The 22807-nt window shown below is 34.3% G+C and overlaps 1 pseudogene; it reads left to right on the forward strand.

Annotated features, from left to right (window-relative positions):
* The first annotated feature begins 1986 nt into the window (after window positions 1-1986).
* Window positions 1987-2496, forward strand: LOC112861361 (ferritin light chain pseudogene; annotated as a pseudogene).
* Window positions 2497-22807: the final 20311 nt, after the last annotated feature.

The raw sequence follows: 22807 nt of genomic DNA on the forward strand, positions 1-22807 counted from the left end.
AATCACTATTTTTTTTTACTAGATAAAAGCTTTTCATGAGGCTTTCTTCTGGAAAAGAGAAGTACAATTTTGGAAATGAGTGCCATCATAATTCATTTTTAGGAGTCTAGTTCTAGAAGAACTGTAAGAAATCTAGTCATCTTTGAATGGATTTCTATATTAGAAAGAACAAATCTATTCTCAGTTTATTTCTTAGAATGGTTTTATGACATTGAATTATAAAATTCTTACTGATTTACCAAATAAGATTTGATTACCAAATTTAAACTCACCAATATCCTGTTAGATAAGAGTACTCCCCATAACTATATTGGCTTTCAATTGGCTTAAGTTCACTAGCTTTAGATATACCAGCTAAAAAGTCCTACATCCTTCCTATATATAATTATAAAGCTATAAATACATATATATGTAAAAACTATATAATTACATGTATCATACATACCTTTTACTAAGACTTGTAGGACTTGTTTTATTTTTTAGAATATAATTGCAGCAGATTTTGTTTTTATTACTGATATAATCAAAACAAAATTATATCCAAATGTAAGAGAATCAAAGTTTTCTAAATTTCCTATTTCTTTAGTAATACACAATAGACGTAAGGAACCAAACATGACTCAGGTTTAGAGTCTGCTATTTGATAGCTGATATGATATTTTAAAAAAAGAACATTTCATTGCCTTCTGAGCAGTGTCATGTCACCTCAGGAAGAAATCAGATTCTATGGGATGATTTTTTTCAGGTGGCAGAAGAGAAGTGATAATGGATTTCTATCTTTAAAAATATTGCAACATTGGCTACAATCATGAAAAATTCCCTAACCTATCTTGACAAGGCTGCCCAACTAGGCTATTTGATGAATTATAGTGCTTCTATCTGTGATCTGTGCTAACTATTCCAGTGCAATTTTATTCTATCCAAAATAACTTTGCCCAAAGGGAGAAATAATAGAATAGTCAATTGGCATTATGTGACTATTTTGTAGTAAATTAATGCCTCATATAGGCTTTTAATCATTTATCTCTTATTCAGTATAATCAGGTTTATTTAGTATTGCTGATGCCTCTCTTTAATGCAATTATTCAAATATCAGGTCCTAGAATGGATGAAGAATTGCCTGTTCTTATTAACATTTAGCTCAGGGTTTGCAACAGGAAGTTGAAAACATAACAAAATCTCCTTTAGTAAGTAATATAAATAAGAAAAAAACAGACATTTTTTTTTTTTTTTTGGTAAGCTCATTAGCTGTTTTAAAATACAGATTAACTAATGTCACAGGTGGATGATAAAGTGTTTGTCATGATAATTTGTTTTAAAAGTTATACTTAGAAGTATTTCAATTTTACATTGAAATAACCTTGATGTTCAAAAATGAACTTAAATACTTGGAATGTACATCATTAAAATTAATGTTTATTTTCATGGTAAGTTGTTTATAATACATTGTAATATAAAAAGATGTGTCATGTGACAGCTGCTGTCAATCTACTTGCATATGGAAAGTACAGTTGGACCTTTTAACGATGTGGGGGCCAAGGCACTGACCTCTCTGTGCAGTGGAAAATACAATGTAACTTTCAATTGTCTCAAAACTAATAGCCTACTGTTGACTGGAAGCTGTACTGGTAAAATAAGCAGTCAATTAACATATATTTTGTATGTTATATGTTATATAATCTATTCTTAAAATAAAGTAACCTAAAAAATCAAATATTAAAAAAATAAGAAGAAAGACAAAATATAATTACAGAATTGTCCAGGAAAAAAACTCCACCACCCCTGGGCAGTGCCCCCTGTGGCCCCATGGATCTGTTGCTTCATATTTGGACAGAACAGACCCAGCGATGTCCCTTCTTCAAGTCTCCAAACTTCCTGCAACCTCTTTTCTAGACATAACCTTGAGAACCATGTTCTCAGCCATCCTCTGCCTATGGGAACAGCTAACAACATTTTTTGAGTTAAGTTCCTTATTGCTGATCAACCATGAGCTCCCAGATTCATCACAATTAGTCCTTCAAGGTGGAGACCACCACAAACCATCTGGTCAATATGCATCTATTAGCCTCCTACAGCTATCTCTTGGCTTCTATTACAAGCACTACAATGTAGCTCCAGAGGGTGTGGGTTGCTTCTTCCACAAGTTGGCTGAGGAGAAGCCTGAGGGTGTCAAACGTCTCCTGAAAACCAGCAGAGCAGAAGCGCCCTCTTCCAGGATGTGTATAAGCCACCCAGATGAGTGGGGTAAAACTGTGCATGCCATGGAAGCCCCCATGGTTCTGAAGAAGCACCTGAACCAGGCCCTTTTGGATTTGCATACCCTGGGTTTTGCCTGTGTAGACTCCTATCTCTGTGACTTCTTAGAGGTCTGCTTCCGAGGTTAGGAGGTCAAACTCATCAAGAAGGTGGGTGACCACCTGACTGATAGTGGAAAGCTGGGCCCCAGGCTAGGCTGGCAAGTACTTTTTGGAAAGGCTCATCTTCCAGCACAACTAGGAGCCTGAGGAGCCCAGTGGCTTTTTGAGGGACCCCCTCTGGTAACCCCATGGTGGAAGGGCTTCTCCCTGTAGTCACCAGGCAGCTTTTTAACCACCCTGGAGTTCTCCCAAGCTGTGGACAAAATGAAAACAATAAAACTTTTTGCAGAAAAAAAATCTCTTTAAGTGGATCTGCGTAATTCAAACCTATATGTTGTTGAAGAGTCGATTGTATATAAGGATATACAGTAAAGTAGAAATCATTATGCCCTTTGTTCTAGGCACTGTGATATTCTCTTTATAAAAAAAATCTCCTTTGATTTTAGCAACTATTTTATGAATTAGATACTATTATCCAATTTTATGTATAAAATAATCAAATAAGTATCCCAAGGAGACATAGTTAATTTATGAAGCAGAGATTTTAACCCAGGCAGTCTACATACTGAGAACCTAAATGTCTAGGACTACACTACCTAGTGTAGGTTGAAATAAGAAGTTGTTTCTGAAGTAATTAAAATAAAAAGTGGGGTGAAATTTATCATCTCAAAACTCTCAAACAAATGTATTGTCCAAGAGCATATTCAGGGTACCATATAAGGTGAGAAATATTAGGACCAAGAGATAAAACTTCAAAACATTGTAGAAAATTACTCAAAGTTGATTACTCAAGAAATAAAGAGGTTATATAAATTATTTTTGCTTCTATTGAATGCATTACTAACTTGATAGTTAAGCTAATAGCTCTGTTTCTCTTTCTCTTTTTTTTTAATGTTTATTTATTTTTGAGAGAGAGAGACAGAGTGAAAGCAGAGAGGTGCAGAGAGGAAGGGAGACACAGAATCTGAAGCAGGCTTCAGGCTCTGAGCTGTTAGCAAAGAGCCTGGTGCAGGGCTCAAACTTACTGACTGCCAGATTATGACCTGAAGTTGGCTGCTTAACCGATTGAGTCACCCAAGTGCCCCTGTTTCTCTTTTAAATAAATAATTGCAGAGAGAAGAAATATGTAATCTTTTAAGCAGATTGAGGAAGTGGACAAATCTGACATTTTTCTTTCTCATTTCTTTACCTGATTTGATTAAGAAGATAAAATAACATAATTTAGATACAGGCAGTTTTAAAGTCTTCTTGAAATTAGTAATGCTGTTAAAAAAAGAAAAAGAGACTTAATAATTACTGAAATCTCAGTATTGGTATGGATGCTTTACCATCGATGCAAAATAAACAGGAAAAAACTGCTAAAAGTGACTTGACCATTCAAAGCAAAAGTACCTTGGCTTGCAACTGTCATTAGCCTAATGGACTAGATTTTATAATATTTGAAATAATAAGTGGTCAAGAAAAACAAATTAAAGGATTTACTTGATAATAGGAAAATTGTAACTTGAATTTAGAGACAATTACCTACTAAAAAAAGTTATTGGCTTGCTTTTAATTTTGTATATATTAAGAGTATTGGGGTTAAGATGGCAGAGAACCTATTGCTTGCCTCCTCCCTCAAACACATCTATATAATTATCAGGTCATTCTGAACACCCAGGAAATTTATCTGAGGGCTAAGAAAAGAAACTGCATAAATAGAGGAAGAAAAGAGGTCATATGGTAGAAGGTAGGAAGTGTGGTGATGTGATTTGGCAGAGAAAATAATCATGGCTTCTGTGGAGGGGAGGGATACTTGGTCACCAAGATTAGAAAGAGAGACACAGAGAGAGACAGAGACAGAGACAGAGACAGAGATTGACACAGAGAGAGAACAGCATGCAAGGAATTATAAAGAAAAACACTTCCCTAAAATCATTCACTGGGAAAATCAGAGGGGTTGATTATTACAGGGAGTGAAGCTAAAAGACTAAGGTTTTAGAAGTCCATGCCATTGCTAGGGTTGAGGTGGTGGGAGCGGCTGTATTCCTGTGGAGAAGGTGGGCAGAGGTCCAGAGTGGACAGCGTGCTCTGAGGATCCTCTGGGTCATGCTAGGATAGACAATTCCTCTTATTGTAGTGCATTTGGGAGAGACAGTATTATCTACCAGGGGAGAGAAGAGCCAGGCAGGAGCTACTGCACTGTCTTGTTCATTAGCATATGAGCAGAGATACCTGCTCATGGCAGTTAATCTGGCTGCCAGCATTTTCCTATGCTTTACCATAAAATACAAGCACCTGAGCAGTCATGCAAATGCTTTTCTGGGCCAAATCAGTACCAGCCACAGCATGGCAAGACCTTCCCCAAGAGGATCAGCATGTTTCAGGCCTGCACCAAGTTGCTAAAATCTGGAGTTGTGAAACCCAACTGTGCACCTGAGATGAAACACAGGAGCACTGCACTGGGTGCAGTGCTGGCTGGATGAACTGCAGGGACACAGACAGGTGAAGGCTGGGATCTGATGGAAGCCTGGGACACAAGATGGGAGATTGTTCACTCTTCTGTAAGGGCTTCCTGAACAGCCCTAGGTGTAAACTCCCCACTCGGGGGAGAAAAGTGGACCAACACCATTTTTCACCCCTCCCATCAACACAGATAGACTTCTGAAAGTGGCACAGCACATGTAGTGAAGGCTTGAACTGCTTATACCAAGCCCTAACCCACTGTGTGCTGCAGGTGCCTTTTTTAAAAGGGCGAGTATGATGAAGAGCCAGAGCAGCAGCAGGCCTCTCCCTTAGAGGAACAGCACAAAACCTGCCTCATGCACCAGGTCTACTGATCACAGAGTACTACAAACCTTCAGCTCTAGGGGAAATAGGACTGGGCACAGGCTTTCCTAACACACAAAAGACAAAGTTCTGATAAAATGCCAAGACAGAGGAATTCATCCCAAAAGAAAGGACAAGAAGAGGTCATGGCCAGGAAGCTAATCAAAATAGACATGAGTAACATGTCTAAATTTAAATTAACAATCATAAAGATAATAGCTGGGCTTGAGAAAAACATGGAAGAAACCAAAAAGATCCCTACTTGCAGAGATAAAAGACCTAAAAATTAGGGTGAAATAAAAAAATGCTATAACTGAGATGCAGAACTGACTGGATGTACTGACCGTAAGGATGAACAAAACAGACCAAAGAATAAGTGATATATAAGATAAAATTAAGTGAATTTAAAATGCACAAAAAACAACTCAATTTTAACAAAAAACTATCTCTGGTAAAAATTAGCAAAAATATTTGTATAGACATTTCATAAAATAAACTAAATGAATAATCAAAAGGTATATGAAAAGATGCTCAATATCATTAGTTATCAGGAAATGCAAGTTGAAAATCTTAATGAGATACCAACACACACCCATACCTGGTAGAATGATTAAATTATTTTAAATAGACAAACAATACTAAGTATTGACCTAAATGTGGAACAAGTAGAACTTTCTTATATTGCTTGTGGGAGTATAGATTGGTATAAAATTTTGTAAGGAAAGAAATTTCTTCTGGAAGTAAAGAATTTAAGTTTAATCCAGATGCTCCAAATTCATTTAACGTCCATGTTCAAGATTAGAATTACAACTGGAAGTTTTTTGTACTGTTATTGGTCCACACATATAAAATGTTAGAAAGGCTTTATTTATGTTATTGAAGTTTAATTCCATTCCTTTTGATAGTAAGCTGAATATTAAAGTATCCTTTTGCTGAATATATTTCCTGTCTCCACAGGAAATGATTATCAATTGATTTCAAAGTAATGGTGAGTACCCTGCATAAAGCTACAGACTGGAAATCAAGCCTCCTGGCTCTTAACCCTGGCTGTGCCTGCAAGGCACTTTTCCACTTACTTGGATGGTTAATCTTTTATTTGAAGGGACACTACCTATGAATTTGGATTTTATTAAAAATTTAAAGTTGCACTGGTTTTGATAGAAGTCTGCTTGGGGCACCCGGGTGGCTCAGGTGGTTAAACTTCTGACTTCAGCTCAGGTCATGATCTCACAGTTCATGAGTTTGAGCCCCTCAGCGGACTCTGTGCTGACAGCTCAGAGCCTGAAGCTTGCTTTGGATTCTGTGTCTCCCTCTCTCTCTGTCCCTCCCCGCTCGTGCTCTCTCTCTCAAAAATTAATAAATAGTAAAAAGAATTTAAAGTCTAATTAACAGTAATTCATTATGGGATACTGAAAAATCAGCTGTATAAATGACCCATTCTCTTGTCCAGAGATTGTTGTCGTGTGCCATGTTCTACACATGCTTCATGAATCTGCTGTATATTATGGATTGGAGATAAGCAGGCATGTAGTGCTGTCAGTCAGTTTGTCATTTTCCATCTATTTCTTCCACACACTCTGTAGATACAAATTAAATTAATGGCAAACTGACTACAGTTAATGAATGCTTAAATGAAGCATATATTTTGTTGATCTTTTTGGAGAAAAATTACCTTCTTAAAAAATAGCTATTTTTGGCTGATAGAGCTTTTGTAAAAGAAGTTGGATATCTCCTGGGGTTGCTTATCAATTTAGATCCTCATTTTTCTCTGTGCCAATCATTTTTTGTATTTCCTTAACATTTGTCAAAAATAGTATTTTTAATAGTAAATAAAATCTTTAATATTGCATGCATAATTATTACTAATGAATTTGCCTTTTTGAGACAAAAATGTCTATTCTGTCATTGTTAAATACATCATTTCAGGAATGACTTCCTTTTATTCCTAAAGAGGTAGTTGATTTCACTAATGTTAACTGTTTTTTATACATGCAGTTGTAGGAGTTCAATGCTTCATATATAATGGCATGCTACTATAAAGTAGCAGAAATATTTTTAAAGCTGAATTTCAATTTAGTACAAAATAAAAATAAAATAGTGAAGTCCTATTTTTTCCTGTAGGATAAAATTCAGCATAGTTAGGTACTTTATGACATTAATTTTTCACTTCATCTCAGGAGAAGGAACTGACTTTATGATCTATAAAACACAAAACACAGGCCTGAAAAGACGTGTTTGTTTTTTATAGGCACATTATTAACTGATGTATTTGATGGTCTTATTTTAGGATTTTTGTGATTTATTTATGGAATGCTATTTTATAAATGGACTATAGGGAGAGGCAAGATTCTTGGCTCTGAAAATTCCTAGTGTTATGGGGAATTATTAAATCTAGATATGGGGAACATTTTCTATCTTTTCTAACCATAGCATCAGGTCTCTTCATTTAAAAATAAACTTTAAAAAAGTCTAAAACCAACACCTGTTTGTCAAATGAGAAAGAATGGTGATCTTGGGTGGCCTTTAACCACAACTTAATGAGGACTTTACTCATTACCGGCATTAAGGATCCCTTGCCCTGATCCTCAGCCCCACTGGAGTTTAAACCAATGGTGATACATACATGTGGGATTACCTTCTACCTTTTTTTCCCTTGCTTCTACTGCTTTCCAGGAGATACTGGCTTTCGTGGTTATTCTATGCCATTAGAAATGAGTAAATTCTTATCATCTATCCAACTTCCTAAAGATACAAATTTTTATGGAGCTATTCTTGTTCTCTCATTTAATTCAAAGCTTTCTTTCCTTCTTCATTGAGACATTTAAAAAGTTTTTAATGTATGTATACTACTAAAATTGGTGCAAAAAATAGAAGAATATTATTTTAGAGTTTTAAGAATTATATTTAGAATGACCCTGCAATGTAAAGGACTGACACTCTGATTGTCTGCACTACTTTTTCAGGGACAGAAAGACGTAAAGGTAGTATACTGTGTATAATTTCTTTTAAACTTTTTTAGCAAAGAAAAGAAAAAAAAGGCTTAAGTGAAGGAAATATAGTAAATCTTGATGGAAGTGATTGCTATATGGGGATGTTGTACTATTCCCATTACCTTTGTGTATATTTGAAAATATCCATGAATTTTTTTAACGTTTATTTAGTTTTGAGACACAGAGAGAGAGAGAGAGAAAGAAAGTGAGCGGGAGAGGGGCAGAGAGTGAGGGAGTCACAGAATCCAAAGTAGGCTCCAGGCTCTGAGCTGTCAACACAGAGCCCGACACAGGGCTCGAACTAATGAACTGTGAGATCATGACCTGAGCTGAAGTCAGAAGTTCAACCAACTGAGCCACCCAGGTGCCCCAAGTAGACTTTTACCAAAACCAGTGCAACCTTAAATTTCCAATAAAATCCAAATTCATAGGTAGTGTCCCTTCAAATAAAAGACTAAGTGTCCAAGTAAGTGGAAAAGTGCCTTGGGAAAAAAAAAAGTGATTTCCATATATTCACGTCTGAGGGTAAAGAATTCTCTATTTTTGGTGGCTGAAACAATAAACTGCAAAAGTGTAACAGTTAACTGGGGCTTACATGACTTTCTTTTATCATGACTAGCATTTTGTGCTCATTTGTCACTCTGACAAACTGAATTCAATTCAAAAACTACAACATAAAACACAAAATCTTTGGGAGTGGGCATATTTCAAAGAACCTAAGATTTATTTTTCTTTACCAAAATTTTAAATTACCTTCCATGTTCTTTGGTATAGCATATCTAGTCTATATCTTTCGCTTTCTATGTCACTTTATCTAACTACTTTGACCATGGAATCTTATGGCTCACTTCTATCTCTTGCTATTTCTTTCCACCGTATTTGCCTATTATATTATCTCTCATGTAGCTTTGTGCAAATATAAGAAGGCTTTTTTAACAATTTTTTTAACGTTTATTTTTTTAGAGAGAGTGGGGGAGTATGAGTGGCAGAGGAGCAGAAAGAGTGGTAGACACAGAATCCGAAGCAGGCTCCAGGCTCTGAGCTGTCAGCAGAGAGCACGACGCAGGGCTCTTGAATCCATGAACTGTGAGATCACGACCAGAGCCAAAGTCGGACGCTTAACCGATGAGCCACCCAAGAGCCCTTAAGAAGGCTTTTAAAATGTAAACACTTCTTTATTAAGAAAGTGTATATAATCCACAAAGGGTAACTTTCAAGCTTAATATAAAAGTAGTTATTCTGTGTTGTGCATTTAAGTCAATAGTCAATACTCTTCAAACCAAAACAATCTGTTAAGGAAGAAAATACTTGAATGAGTTAGTCCATACTTACATAATTAATTGATCTTCAATTAAGTCACCAAAGCAATTCAGTGGGGAAAGAACTGTATTTTCAGTAAGTGGTAATGGAATAATTGGATACCTGCATAGGAAAAATATGAACCTTAATCCATATCTCAATTAAATACAAAAATTAATGGTATGTATTGGATCAGACACCTAAGCAAAAGCTTCTAGAAGAAAATGTTCATTATTGGGAGGTAAAATACAGATATCTTAGATTATAAAAAGCAACAATCATAAAAGAAAAAAATGTAAAAATTTAAAATTCTGCTCATCAAAAGATGCCACTGAGAAAATTAGCAAGCAAGCTTCAGACAGAGAAAATATTAATAAATATATCTCACCAAGGATTTGTACCCAGAATATATAAAGAAACCCTCACAATTCTGTCATAAAAAGACCAACAGTTCAATAACAAATAGAAAATGGGCACCTGGGTAGCTCAGGCAGTTAACAGACCAACTCTTGATTTTGGCTCAGGTCATGATATCACAGCTGGTAAGTATGAGCCCCATGGGGATCTGTGCTGACAACACGGGGCCTACTTGGAATTCTTTCTCTCCCTCTCTCTCTGCCCCTCCCCCACTTGCATGTGCACTCTCTCTCAAAATACATAAATAAACTTTAAAAATAGGCAAAGACTTGAACATATGACATTAAGATGCCACTGTACACATGCTAGGGTTTCTTAAAATTAAAAGACTAACAACATCAAATGTTGACGAAGAGATGGAAAAAATGCAACTCTCATATTGTTTTGTGCAAGTGTAAATGCTACAACAGCTTTGAAAAAAGTTTTCCCAATTACTTATAATGAACCAATAATGATCTAACAATTCTGCTCCCAGATATTCTAAGATAAACAAAACCATATGTCTACAAAAAGATTTGTATAATAAAATAATCTAAGATACATCTCTGCCTGCAGAGATTTTTAATTCTACAAATTTAGTCCATTAATTCTATAAATATTTACTGAGAGCTTTCTATGACTATAGGACTCTGCTGGCAAAAAAAAAATGAATATAAGTCAGGATCTTATAGATCATGGGACTTATAATCTAATTAGGAACAAGTGGTTTTCATATATGAAAATGTTAACAATATAATGTAGCATTTGATCCAGTATCAAATAAACTTTACAGTAAAAACAAAATGCCAAAAAACAAAAAAAAGTTATCTAGGATATTTCTAAGGATATAACTAACCTGCTGGGTTTATTCCTTTTTCTCCCACCAAAACTGAAAGTCTTTAGGTGCACCTCATTTTTATTTGAAAGCACAGACATTTTAAGGTGAAAATGACATCAAAAATCACCTAGACTTTCCCTCTTTCTTGAAGATAGGAAAATGAAGCTTCAGAGAGACCACACAATTTGAATGACATTTTATATCCCTTGTGTAGTTTGATATAACATTGATGGGATAGTATAGACAAGGTGTGACAGGTCATTTCACTAGTTTCTTGGGGATTTTACTGAATACGCACACAGAAAGGAACTCTGGAAGAGAAATGGGTTGCAGACATGGCAGTTGATAATAGATTTGGTTTAGAATAGGTTAAATATGAGGTACACTGATGCCATCCAAAATAAGTTCTCTCACAGGCAGACATCTTCAGGGCTGAAGGGTAGCATGCTTATCCAGTGCTTTTGTGTTAGACACTGTGCTAAGCACTTTACAAAATACTATCTCATCTCAACAGTTTTGTGTAGTAAATATTATTATTCACATTTTATATGAGGAATTTGAGGCTCAGGGAGTTGAATTTGGTCACATTAACAGGGATGTTAAGTGTTTGAGTCCAGATTTAAACTCATTTCTTTCTGACTTCAGGTCATCAGTTTTCCTACCTTTTTTCTTTAGAAAGCTAAAGTTTCCAACTTCCAGTTTAAAGTTGTTGGCATCCCCTAATGCAGTATCATGAAATTTCTACTAATTGAAATGTTACAAAGAGATGAAAGAAGACAATATCATAGCACAATCAATATTTCAAAAATATAATTTCTATCATAAAGAGTAATACACCTGAAATAAAAATTATAATTGCCCACTCGCCTACCATTTTATTATGCTAACACAAAATAGCTAGTATAAACATTTGACCTCTGAGGAAGAAATTAGAAAAATGAGTAGAAATCCTTTTATGGTATAACTGCCTTTGAGTAGTAGATCTTAGAGCCCATTTGTTCACCTGTACCTACACAGATTCAGGCATTGCAACTTTCATGGGGGAAAAAAAAGAATGAAAAGGAAAAGAAAAACTACAGAGAAAGAAGGCTGCCTGCAGAGGTACATTTTATACATGTGTGGTATACACGTGTGTTACCAAACTAAAGTGCTATAAACAGGATTGGACACAGAGCGACACCTGCTATATTGGGACTGAGTTAGCATAAATAATTTTTTCAAATAAGACAGGAATACATATGTAATGCATATACATACACGTAAGAATTGTGTTCATGTATTCCACATGTTTTGAATATCACAGAGATAAACAATGGAATCCTGTTAAGTTTTCATCTCAGGCCAGGTAAGCACTAACAGATAAAAGCCAGCCTCTAGAAATGAAACTAAGAGCTGGGCCTATCTTTAGACTATTGAAGTGTAGAACTGAAGAGGAATTTCACCAGTGTAAAGGCAGAAAGAGAGGGAAAATGGCAATTCACAAATCAGCATGTGACAAACTACATACTCAGGATAGATTTCTCTTGTATTTCCAAAGAAATACTATATGAGATACTGGAAACTGTTACTGTAGACCAAGGGAGTTTCTAAAAGAAACCTGAAAATATTTCAAAAGTTTGGAGAAAATAAGTTCACCTTAGTAAGACGCTAAATGTCATGATCTGTAGGTAACAAGAGCAGATACGCATCTTGAGTAGTAGAAATAAAGGACTTTTCCTTGTGATAAAAAGAGTGATAATGAAAATAATTGCAGGGTAAGTGAAAAGAAAATTCTCTGGAAGTTGTGAAAACAACATAACTTATACTAGGAAATGAAATCAATTACATGAAAGAGAAGCAAACTCTCCTTACATGCAGGGAGAAAAATTCCTGAATGTCAGAGATAACTAGACTGAGAGTATTAGAACTAGATGATAATATGTGCCAGAATTATAGATATTTCTGAAAATGAGACCAGAACTAGAACAGAAATAATAATAAATGTTTAACAGAGGAAAACTCTTAGCGATAGTTACAAATCTGAATATACAGATTAAAATTCAAAAACTTTCAGAAAATATAAAAGGAAAAAAGACCCATATCTATAAACATGCTGACAACTTTTGGAATTATGAGGATAAAGGACAAATGATAAGTAGCAATGAATACTGAAGACTCTCTGCAACTCTAGATTCAACAAGAAAATGGACAAGGTTTATAGAGTTTTCAAAGTAAATGAATGGTCTTAAAATTAGATTCTTCTAAATAGCAACTCAGAAAAAAATGTGCATAATTTATTAGGAGATGATACCAAGAAATATCGAAAGGGAATACAAAAGTAAGACAGGAAAGAAATTGGGTGCAAGTCTTCTCCAGGGGTAATTGCAACTTATCCTTCTAGGAAACTGAGAAATAGTTTAAAACATGTAATGAAGAGTCATCCTATTCTCAAGGAAATGAGAATTCCCTCATTGGTGGAGCACTGCCTCTGAGCAGTATTAATTTCATTTCCCACTCACTGCTATACAGGCAAAGTAAGCAAGGTGAGATCTGCCAGCTAAAGAAAGAACTCATGGAAAGAGATGCAAATACTAGCAATGGGAAGCCTAGGTATTGTGCACTGAATGAAATCTAAGTGCGGAAGGGATCTGAGCAGGTTCCAACAGCAGCTGCCACAGTCATCCCTAAGATCTGTATAGTCACAACAATTATCTTCTATATGGAAAGGTAGCAGAAGGACATGGTCAGTCATAAGTTCAGAAAATGCACCTTTAAAATAATCACTTGAGAAAAAAATAATCACTTGAAGAAAGTTAACAGCTGAGTAAGCAATGAATCAGAAATGAATATTAAAGGCTCAAGGTTTTGTAGTGTAAAGGATCGGATAACTAGCCTGTGCAACTTCCAATAACAACCACCTCTGTCTCTATCCACAGAATCTTGAGGGGAAATATTTGCAAATCATTCCTGACTGCCGAAATACCACAAATGAAGTTTCAGCTTTAAAAACAGCCAACATTAATTGAATTTTTAGCATGTGCTTTGACTATTCTAAGCACTTGGTATGTATTAACTCATTTCATTTGCTGAACAACCCTTTGAGACAAGAACTATCATTGTCCACATTTCATAAATGAGGAAAGCGAATCTAAGTATAGCTACGCTCCCATGTGCACTCATTAGTAAGGGGTAGAAAAAGGGTATCCTGTCAGCCTACCTTGAAGTGTGTTCTTTTCAAAGTAATGTCCTGTTGACACCTAAAAGCAACTATATTTCATGGGGATCAAAGTGTCATCATAGCAGGCACCCTGTCCATTGTGCTATTTTTCCCTAGGGCCTGGCAGAGAGCCTGGCATAGAGTAGAAATTTGATAAATATTTGGCAAATGCTGGCTTCTGTTGTAACTTGCATTTCCTTCCAATGCAAGAAATCCTATTGGAAGTAAGAAATTTGCCCCTGAACACACTTTTTTCTTAGGCACACTTTCAATATTGAAAGTTCCCACTAATATTAAAAGGCTACACTAGAAGGAAAACAAAACTATGTGAGGAAACAAGTCCTAAAGGAAACAGCTAAGTCTTATAGGCATTGGTTTCATTGGTGAAATGTAACTTTATAATTTGCATGTATTTTGTTCAATGGGTCACTCAGAAGATTCAACACACCATAGTGTAAATACTTCAGAGATTGTCTCCAGAGCTGTGAGGATATCAGTGGTACAACTATTTTTGACTTGGGCTTTTGATTTATAGGTGGATGCACCTGTTGGAGTTTTGGAATCAAGAAACTTGATTTTCTATTGTTTAGCTCATAACGACAGATCCAAAAGCTGAAACAATGTACAACTAGATATCTTCATGTGCACCTGCAGTAGCAAACAAAATCCAAATTCTATGGGAATACTATCAGTGATAATTCAGGGTAATTTGCTTTAAATAATCTTGTTTAAGTCTAGCAAAATGGTGCTAGTTCTAAATCATATTGTAGCAATTAAAATAAGACTCAGCAAAGCTATTTCTTTCTCACATACCAATTCTTAGCTGGCTTGGAACCATTTGATGTCTTGTTTCACTGCACTGGACTAAAGTGCTTCCAACTGTAAGAGTCAAACATTCAAATTATGTTCTATACATGATAAAGCAAAAGCAAATCTAGGTCCAGTGATCAAGACACCAGGATAGAGTTGGGTGATGATTCTCCACCTACCTGCTTTGAAATAGTTTTACCCAGGACGCTGTCTACAAAGTGCTACATTTAAAATTGTCAACAATTGTATATAAATAACTCCAGTAACTACATATAAGTAACTCAATAACTCAATATAAAATGACTAAGTGTGGGAAACATTTTTTTCTTTGTTTCATTTAGGTACTGTCAATCCTAAATGACTTTCAGTTTTGAGCTTCATTCCTGGATTGCGCATGAAATCTACTAGAAAAAAAATTGTACTTACAAAGTGGCAAGATAGAGTCTTTGAATACCACCAGTGTTACTGAAGCAACCCATGTGAAAAATAAGAAAGTTACTTCATATTTGGCATTTATATGACTTATATACATATTCTATTTGATTTTTGAAAATCAATAATGGAATAGAATAATGAAGAAAAGTGACTATCAACCTAAATTTGACCAACAACAATTACTTGTAATATATTGGACATAATCCTTCCATATCTCTGTTTGCAAATATACTTACATACACACACAAATTAGATATAGATAGTATTCTACATTCCATAAAGTAGCATGATTCATGTATCAAGTATATGTTAGGGTCCTGAGAATTTAATTCTAGATCATCTCTATAATAGCTGGATAATACTTTATTATATGGCTTTAGTTACTTTTTTTTTTGGATACTTATTTCCAATTTATAGACTTATAACCAATATTATAAAATATTCACTTACACATATTGTATGCCTTTTTCTTCTGTTCACCAGCCTAATGGCAGGCTTAGTTGGCTTCTTTGCACTTAGAGTCTATGGGAAAAAACTGTTATTAGCAAGATTAAAGGGTTTCTTTGAGGATGGAGAAACAAGGAAGAGTCAAAGAGCAAGAAGGCAGGGTTCAAATCAGCCAAACTTGTGAGGGTTAATATTGTGACTTTTACTTTATTGGTATCAGGCATTGGTAGGTAGTACTAAGTTGACTGCTCTCATATTCCTCACTGTTGACTTATTCTGAACAACTGAACACAAGAGTCAAGACAGCCCATGATAAGACCAACCTCTAGGGAGTGCTGTGTCTTGTTCAGAGTTTCTTTTTGGTGCCCCTGCAGGTGACCTTGCGGTAGCTCTGTTACTTCACTAAGAACATTATTGATCTCTGGAAATTTGTCCCACCAAGATTTTTTTATACTTCATTAAGATAATCTGTATTCTTGAAATGCCTGATTCAATGCACCACATTTCATTGGATATGTTAATCAGAACGGGGGAAGGGGACAAGGCTAGGTAATCACTGAAGTATAAAGACTAAGACCTGTGCAACTCAGGGCCTTGATTCTGAAGCAGGAAACCCCTACTCCTTAGTCAGTTATAGTAAAGCTTCCTGATTATGACAAAACCACAACATTCCCCTATATTTAGAAGCATTACTATGTTAATTTTTGGACTTGAGTCTCAGAGTCACTGAGAGATACAAGAACCTATAAATATGTAAGTCCTCCCTGTGAGATGCTCAGGGAATATTGCCAGTGTTCTGCTGGATGACCATTCTTTTTTCCCCCCTAATTCTGTTATCTGCCTATGTAGGCAGCCATTTGGTAAAGTAGGCAATTCAAAAGAAATCCCCGGATCAACCATAAGGGACTGGGATATAATCTTGACTGCCAGTAAATAATTTTATGAACTTAGAGCAATTATGATCTCCATAAGCCACAGTTTGTTAATCTATGAAGCAAGACCATGAATATTTATTATGCAGATGAAACCTAAAGCCATAATAATTTAAGCATTTATAGAATATCACATATCTATCTCTATGTACTTAAGGTGATAGATAAATCACATAGTTCTTACTATGAAAGAAATTATAATCAATTTGTTTTGGTGATATATTTTGCATGGCTATAAAATATTAATATCTTTACTAGTTTGGTTTATAAAGATTGAGAACATATGGTCATACTAGGAAAATAAATGTGTTGACATGTCACAACCCACTTTATCATGCAGTAATATATTCAAGGTCAGCCAAGAGCTATCTTCAGAGGGATCTTTTACTTACACCAATAAATAACTCTTTATATGGCATAGTATTAATAGATGTGAATAATAATGGAAGTAAAACAATCTGCAAAAAAGTTATTTAATGCTGTAAACAAAGATTATGGTGATAGAACAACGTTAAAGATAATTATTTGTGGCTGACACAAAAGGATTAGAGTGGTAAAAGTAATACTATAAAAAGCCCAAAATATCTACTCAGGTTCTCAAAAGAGCAATGGCAATATTAGAACGGTAAGAGATTTAACTCATTTGTATAATTAAATTTGAGAATAATGGCTCAATAACTAAATAAATATGGTGAGACAAATTATGACATTACTTTGAAAAGTGTATTTGAAATATAAGGTTAATCATGGTTACTTCTGCTTCCTTCTAAATTCTCACAAAAATGGCACTAAAATAAGCATTTAAAGAGAAAATTAACAAAGAAAGAGAACAGGATAAGATGTGGCAGTAAAACAATTTTGAAACCTTAGAAAGCAGAGAGACAAGTGGCAACTAAATTGATGAGCTGAAGAAAAAAGAAAGCTAAGCTTATAGTGTTCAGGTAAATAGAAATCAGCATGGAAGTTACCTCTGTGCAGACGCAACCGATGAGCCAGGGACAACAGGGAACTTTCTAGGGTGATGAATAAATTCTGTATTTGAGGGAGAGGTTACAGATATCAACTTTTTATGAGAGTCATTGGACTCTACATGTAAAATCTGTGCATTTTCTTATATATAAATTTTATCTCATTACAAAAAAGAATTCTATATATTGTACTGGTTTCCTTTCCTCTTCCTTCTCCAAGAAACCTGGCAGCCAGGATAATATTTTCAAGATAGGAGGCTGCAATTACTTCCTGTGACAACTAACCAGTCTATAAAGAAATAATAAAGTTTTAAGGAATTTCCAAATGAAAATACTTTTCCTTTTTTTTAATTTTTGTTTTACATTTATTTATTTTTAAGATACAAAGTGTGACAGAGCACAAGCGGGAGAGGGACAGAGAGAGAAGGAGACACAGAATCCAAAGCAGGCTCCAAGCAAGTGTTCAGCACAGAGCCTGATGCGGGGCTGGAACCCATGAGCCATGAGATCATGACCTGAGCCAAAGTCAGTCACTTAACCAACTGAGCTACCCAAGCATCCCAGCTTTTGAAAACACTTTTCAATTAAATCCACTAATCAACAAGCCCTATACATGCACACAGATTGACCAATGTGCTTTCCTATGTCTCATTCTTAAAAATGAGTGGATAGCTCATGATTATCAGACATTTGAACAGGACCTCTAATTGGAAATACAGAGAACAGAAACACAGTACATAAATGGAAAAACAAAGCTATAAGAAAATATATAACACAAAGATTTTAAGGCATTTTTTATTAAAAATCTAAATAATACTCTTAGAGAAGCTATTATAATTCTGCATCTGTAACACAAACCTAGGATGCTACAATGTTATGAAAAGTAACATGATAAGAATAAAAGGGCTTTGGAAACTAAATATAAGGAATATATATATTAGATATATATTATGTATAATATATCTAAGAAATCTATAGAAATATATATAAATACATATCTACATAAACAATTTTTATCAAAGAAGAAATTAAAGAAAATATCATTTTAAATAAGTATAGAAAATCTAAGTGTACAGAAAAGGGTTAATGGAAAATAAATGGCTTGTACTCCACTTTGAAGTATAAGAAGATGCAACTAAAGATATTGTATACTTATTAGATACCAAAAACACAATGAGATGCTGCCTATATTACTTTAATTATCCTATCCATCATATAGGAGAAATAATATAAGAATACATATGCATAATTCACATCATAATTAAGTGAGGGAAGCAGGGATTGTAGTAGAGCTGATCTGTACAAACTCAGGTTCTTAATAATGGCTTTTTATTATATGTGATATCATCCCCTACTCAGAAAAAAAAAAAAAAAAAAAAAAAAAAAAAACCTTGAGGTTTTCTATATGAGGAAGGGAATCTCAGAAGAAGCCTAAGGGCTTATTTTGGGTAGCTGTAGGAAGGAACATTTGACCTGACAAACTTTAGCTCTATCAATATTACCTCATTTTGGTATCATAAACTATTGAGACATCATGGGTTGTATGACACAGGAAAAAATAGAGTGACCAGATCATAGAGATTCCTAAATGTCAGACAAAGAGGAATGTTATCCTATAGTTACTTCAAAGACACTTAAAATAGGTTAGTTCTAATGCATACAAAATGTTTTAAAATGATCAATCATATTATAAATCTGAAAGTTCAAGAATGCATGTTTTGAAATGGTTGAATTTTTAGGTCACTTGACTGAAATTCATAGTTGTTGAACATGTTCCCAAGTGCCCACAGTAAGTTAAAATATCAAAGAACCCATATACATTCATTAGGACAGATTTTAAGTTAAAATCTTAAAAACTGCCAAGACAAGTATTGCTAAGAACACTAAGTTACTGGAATTCTCTGGGAATATAAAATGAAAAACTGATTTTGAAGATTATTTGGCAATATCTATCTAGACACAGATATAAGCAATGGAGTAGCAATTCTAATAGTAGGAAATATTAAACCAGATAAATATACAGAAATACATGCACAGACAGACACGTACAAAAGTGTTCATAGAGACATTATCAATTATAGTACTCAACTAGAAACAATCCAATGGTCAAACAAACAAAAATAACCTGCATAATGTATTTGTTCAATGGAATCCTATAGAGTGATGGCAAATACCAACTAATGTCATGTACAATATGGATGAATGTAAAAGAAATAATATTGAGTGAATAAGCCACACAATAGATAATATTATTTTATGATCCTGTTTTTACATAAAATTAAATCAACAAAACTAATAAATGGTGATAGAATTAAAAATACTGGTTATAAATAATGTATCTGATAAGGGGTTAATAATCAAAACGTAAAAATATGTAATTATTATTTATTATTTTATAATATATAATACTTATAAATACATATTTATATTTTAGATATGTTATATCTTAGCAGGCTCCAATCTCAGCATGGAGCCTTATGCAGGGTTTCATCCCACAACCTAGAAACATGACTTGAACCGAAATCAAGAGTCAGATGCTTACCCAACTGAGCCGCCCAGGCACCCCAAAACACATTTTAAAATGAGAATATCCCAAAGATATATAACAGGCATTCTATGAAGGGTAAAAGAGGAATAAATAATGAATATATCCCCCAAATATATTTTTTAAATTCTCTGCTTCCATTGTCAATGACTTTGAGTGGTCAGTTTCAAATAACATAGACTATAGATCACCCTATTTCCAGCAAGAGTTCTAAGTTCCAGAAGCTTCTCTGAATGAAATGTCCTAATAATTCAATATGAGAGGCCAGCAAAGAAGGTAAACCAAGATACAAGATTTTCACACACTGTGGGTAGCTGAAATAACTCCAAAGACAGAGATTTTCTAGGCAAAGAGAGATGTAGTTTCCACATCCGATTTTGTAATTTAATATTACATGCTTCCATGCTTCTGTTTTATTAATTTGTGCTATATAAGACATTTGGGTCATAAGCTTTTCTAGACTTAATATGTCGCTATGGTCACTCAAGTCAGGAGAAGTGGGTATTAACACAGGATATAGTGCAAATGAAATAGTTCTTAAAACTAATGATGTGGGTTACCCATGGAGTGATAAATTAACAAACATTCATGGATGCTATGATCTAAACAAGTACCTCAGTATTTCAGATTTAAAGTAATCCAGACTTACTTTTTTGAAAGGCTCATTAATAGAATAGACTTTATTTCATTATCTAATCAAGACTATTCCCACTTCCCCAAGTAACATCACTTTTCTAACTTTCTAATTCAAGTTTTTCAAAAGATGGTAGCTAGTCATTTCTACAGTCTGGTTTGTAGAATGGTACAAATGAAGAAATTTAACACAGCATAATGATCATTCCTTAAATATTTAAGTTTAGAGGACTGTGCTTTAAATTAAATCATGTACATCTTACTTTTTGATGTAAAATACCCATTATTACCACACACAAAAATAAACTGAAAATGGATTAAAGACCTAAATGTGATGCCTGAAACCATAAAAACCCTAGAAGAGAACATAGGCAGTAATTTCTTTGACATTGGCTGTAGAAACATTTTTCTAGATATGTTTCCTAATGCAAAGGAAACAAAAGCAAAAATAAACCAGTGTGACTAAATTAAAATAAAAAGTATTTGCACAGTGAAGGAAACAATCAATAAAGCAAAAAGACAACCCACTGAATAGATGATATTTGTAAATGATGTATGATAAAGGGAGATAATATCCAAAGTATATATTACCCAAAGGATACAAAACTACAGATTCAAATGGGTACATGCACCCTGATGTTTATAGCAGCATTATCAACAATAACCAAATTATGGAGAGAGCCCAAATGTCCATGGACAGATGAATGGATAAAGAAAATATGTCATACACACACACACACACACACACACACACATACACACACACAATGTAATATTACTCAACCATAAAAAAGAATAAAATCTTGCCATGTGCAATGACATGGATGGAGCTAGAATGTATTAGGTTAAGTGAAATAAGTCAATCAGAGAAAGACAAACACCATACGATTTCATTCATATGTGGAATTTAAGAAACAAAACAGATAAACGTATGGGAAAGGGGAGGGAGAGGAGAGAGGGAAACAAGCCACAAGAGACTCTCAATGATAGAGAACAAACTGAGGATTGATGGAGAATGATGTATAGGAGATGGGCTAGAGGGATGATGGGTATTAGAGAGGGCACTTGTGATGAGCATTAGGTATTGTCAGTGATAAATCATTGAATTCTCCTCTTGAAACCAACATTGCACTGTATATTAACTAAAATTTAAACTAAAAAAAGAAAAAATAACTATCACTTTATATTCCCAATAAATCAGAAAAGTTCCTGTTGCTCCAAAAAAAAAAAAAAATGGTGTTACATTATTCATATCTGGTTTGTTTGAAAAGCTTTACTTATCAATACTCTTAATGTACCTTTGGTTTGGCTTTCAATTCTATTGATAATTGGGATATTTTAAGGCATTGCAGAATAATAAATATATTTGATACAGTATATAAGAATAATATTCAAAATATCTAAAGAACTTACATAATTCAACAGCAAAAAATTCCAGTTTAAAAAAAAAATAGAGGATCTGAACTGACCTTTTTCCAAAGAAAACATACAGATGGCCAAAAGACACGTGAAAAGATGCTCAACATCCCTCCTGATCAGGGAAATAAAAATCAAAACCACGATGAGATATTAGCTCACACTTGTCAGAATGGCCAAAATCAAAAATACAAGAAATAACAAGTATTCATGAAGATGTAGAGAAAAAGTAACTGTTGCTACACTGTTGGTGGGAAAGTAAATTAGATAGCCACTGTGGAAAATAGTATGAAGTTTCCTCAAAAAATTAAAAATAGAAATACCATATAATCCAGTAATTTCACTACTGAGTATTTACCCAAAGAAAACAAAAATATGAATTTGAAAATATATATGTACCCCTATGTTTATTGCAGTATTATTTACAATAGTCAATATACAGAAGCAACCTAAGTGTCCATCAACAGATGAATGGATAAAGATGTGGTGTATTTACACACACACACACACACACACACACACACACACACTGGAGGATTAAGCAACTATAAAAGCTATAAAAAATGATGAGACCTTGCCATTTGCACCAACATGAATGGATTTAGAGGGTAAAGTACTAAAAGAAATAAGTCAAACTGACAAAGACAAATACCATATGATTTCACTCATATGTGCAATCTAAAAATCAAACGAACAAAAAGTAGAATCAGACGTATAAATACATGGAACAAACTAAT

The sequence above is a fragment of the Puma concolor genome, chromosome A1 (genome assembly GCF_028749965.1).
Source record: "Puma concolor isolate L17-30 chromosome A1, mPumCon1.1.hap2, whole genome shotgun sequence".
Taxonomy (NCBI): domain Eukaryota; kingdom Metazoa; phylum Chordata; class Mammalia; order Carnivora; family Felidae; genus Puma; species Puma concolor.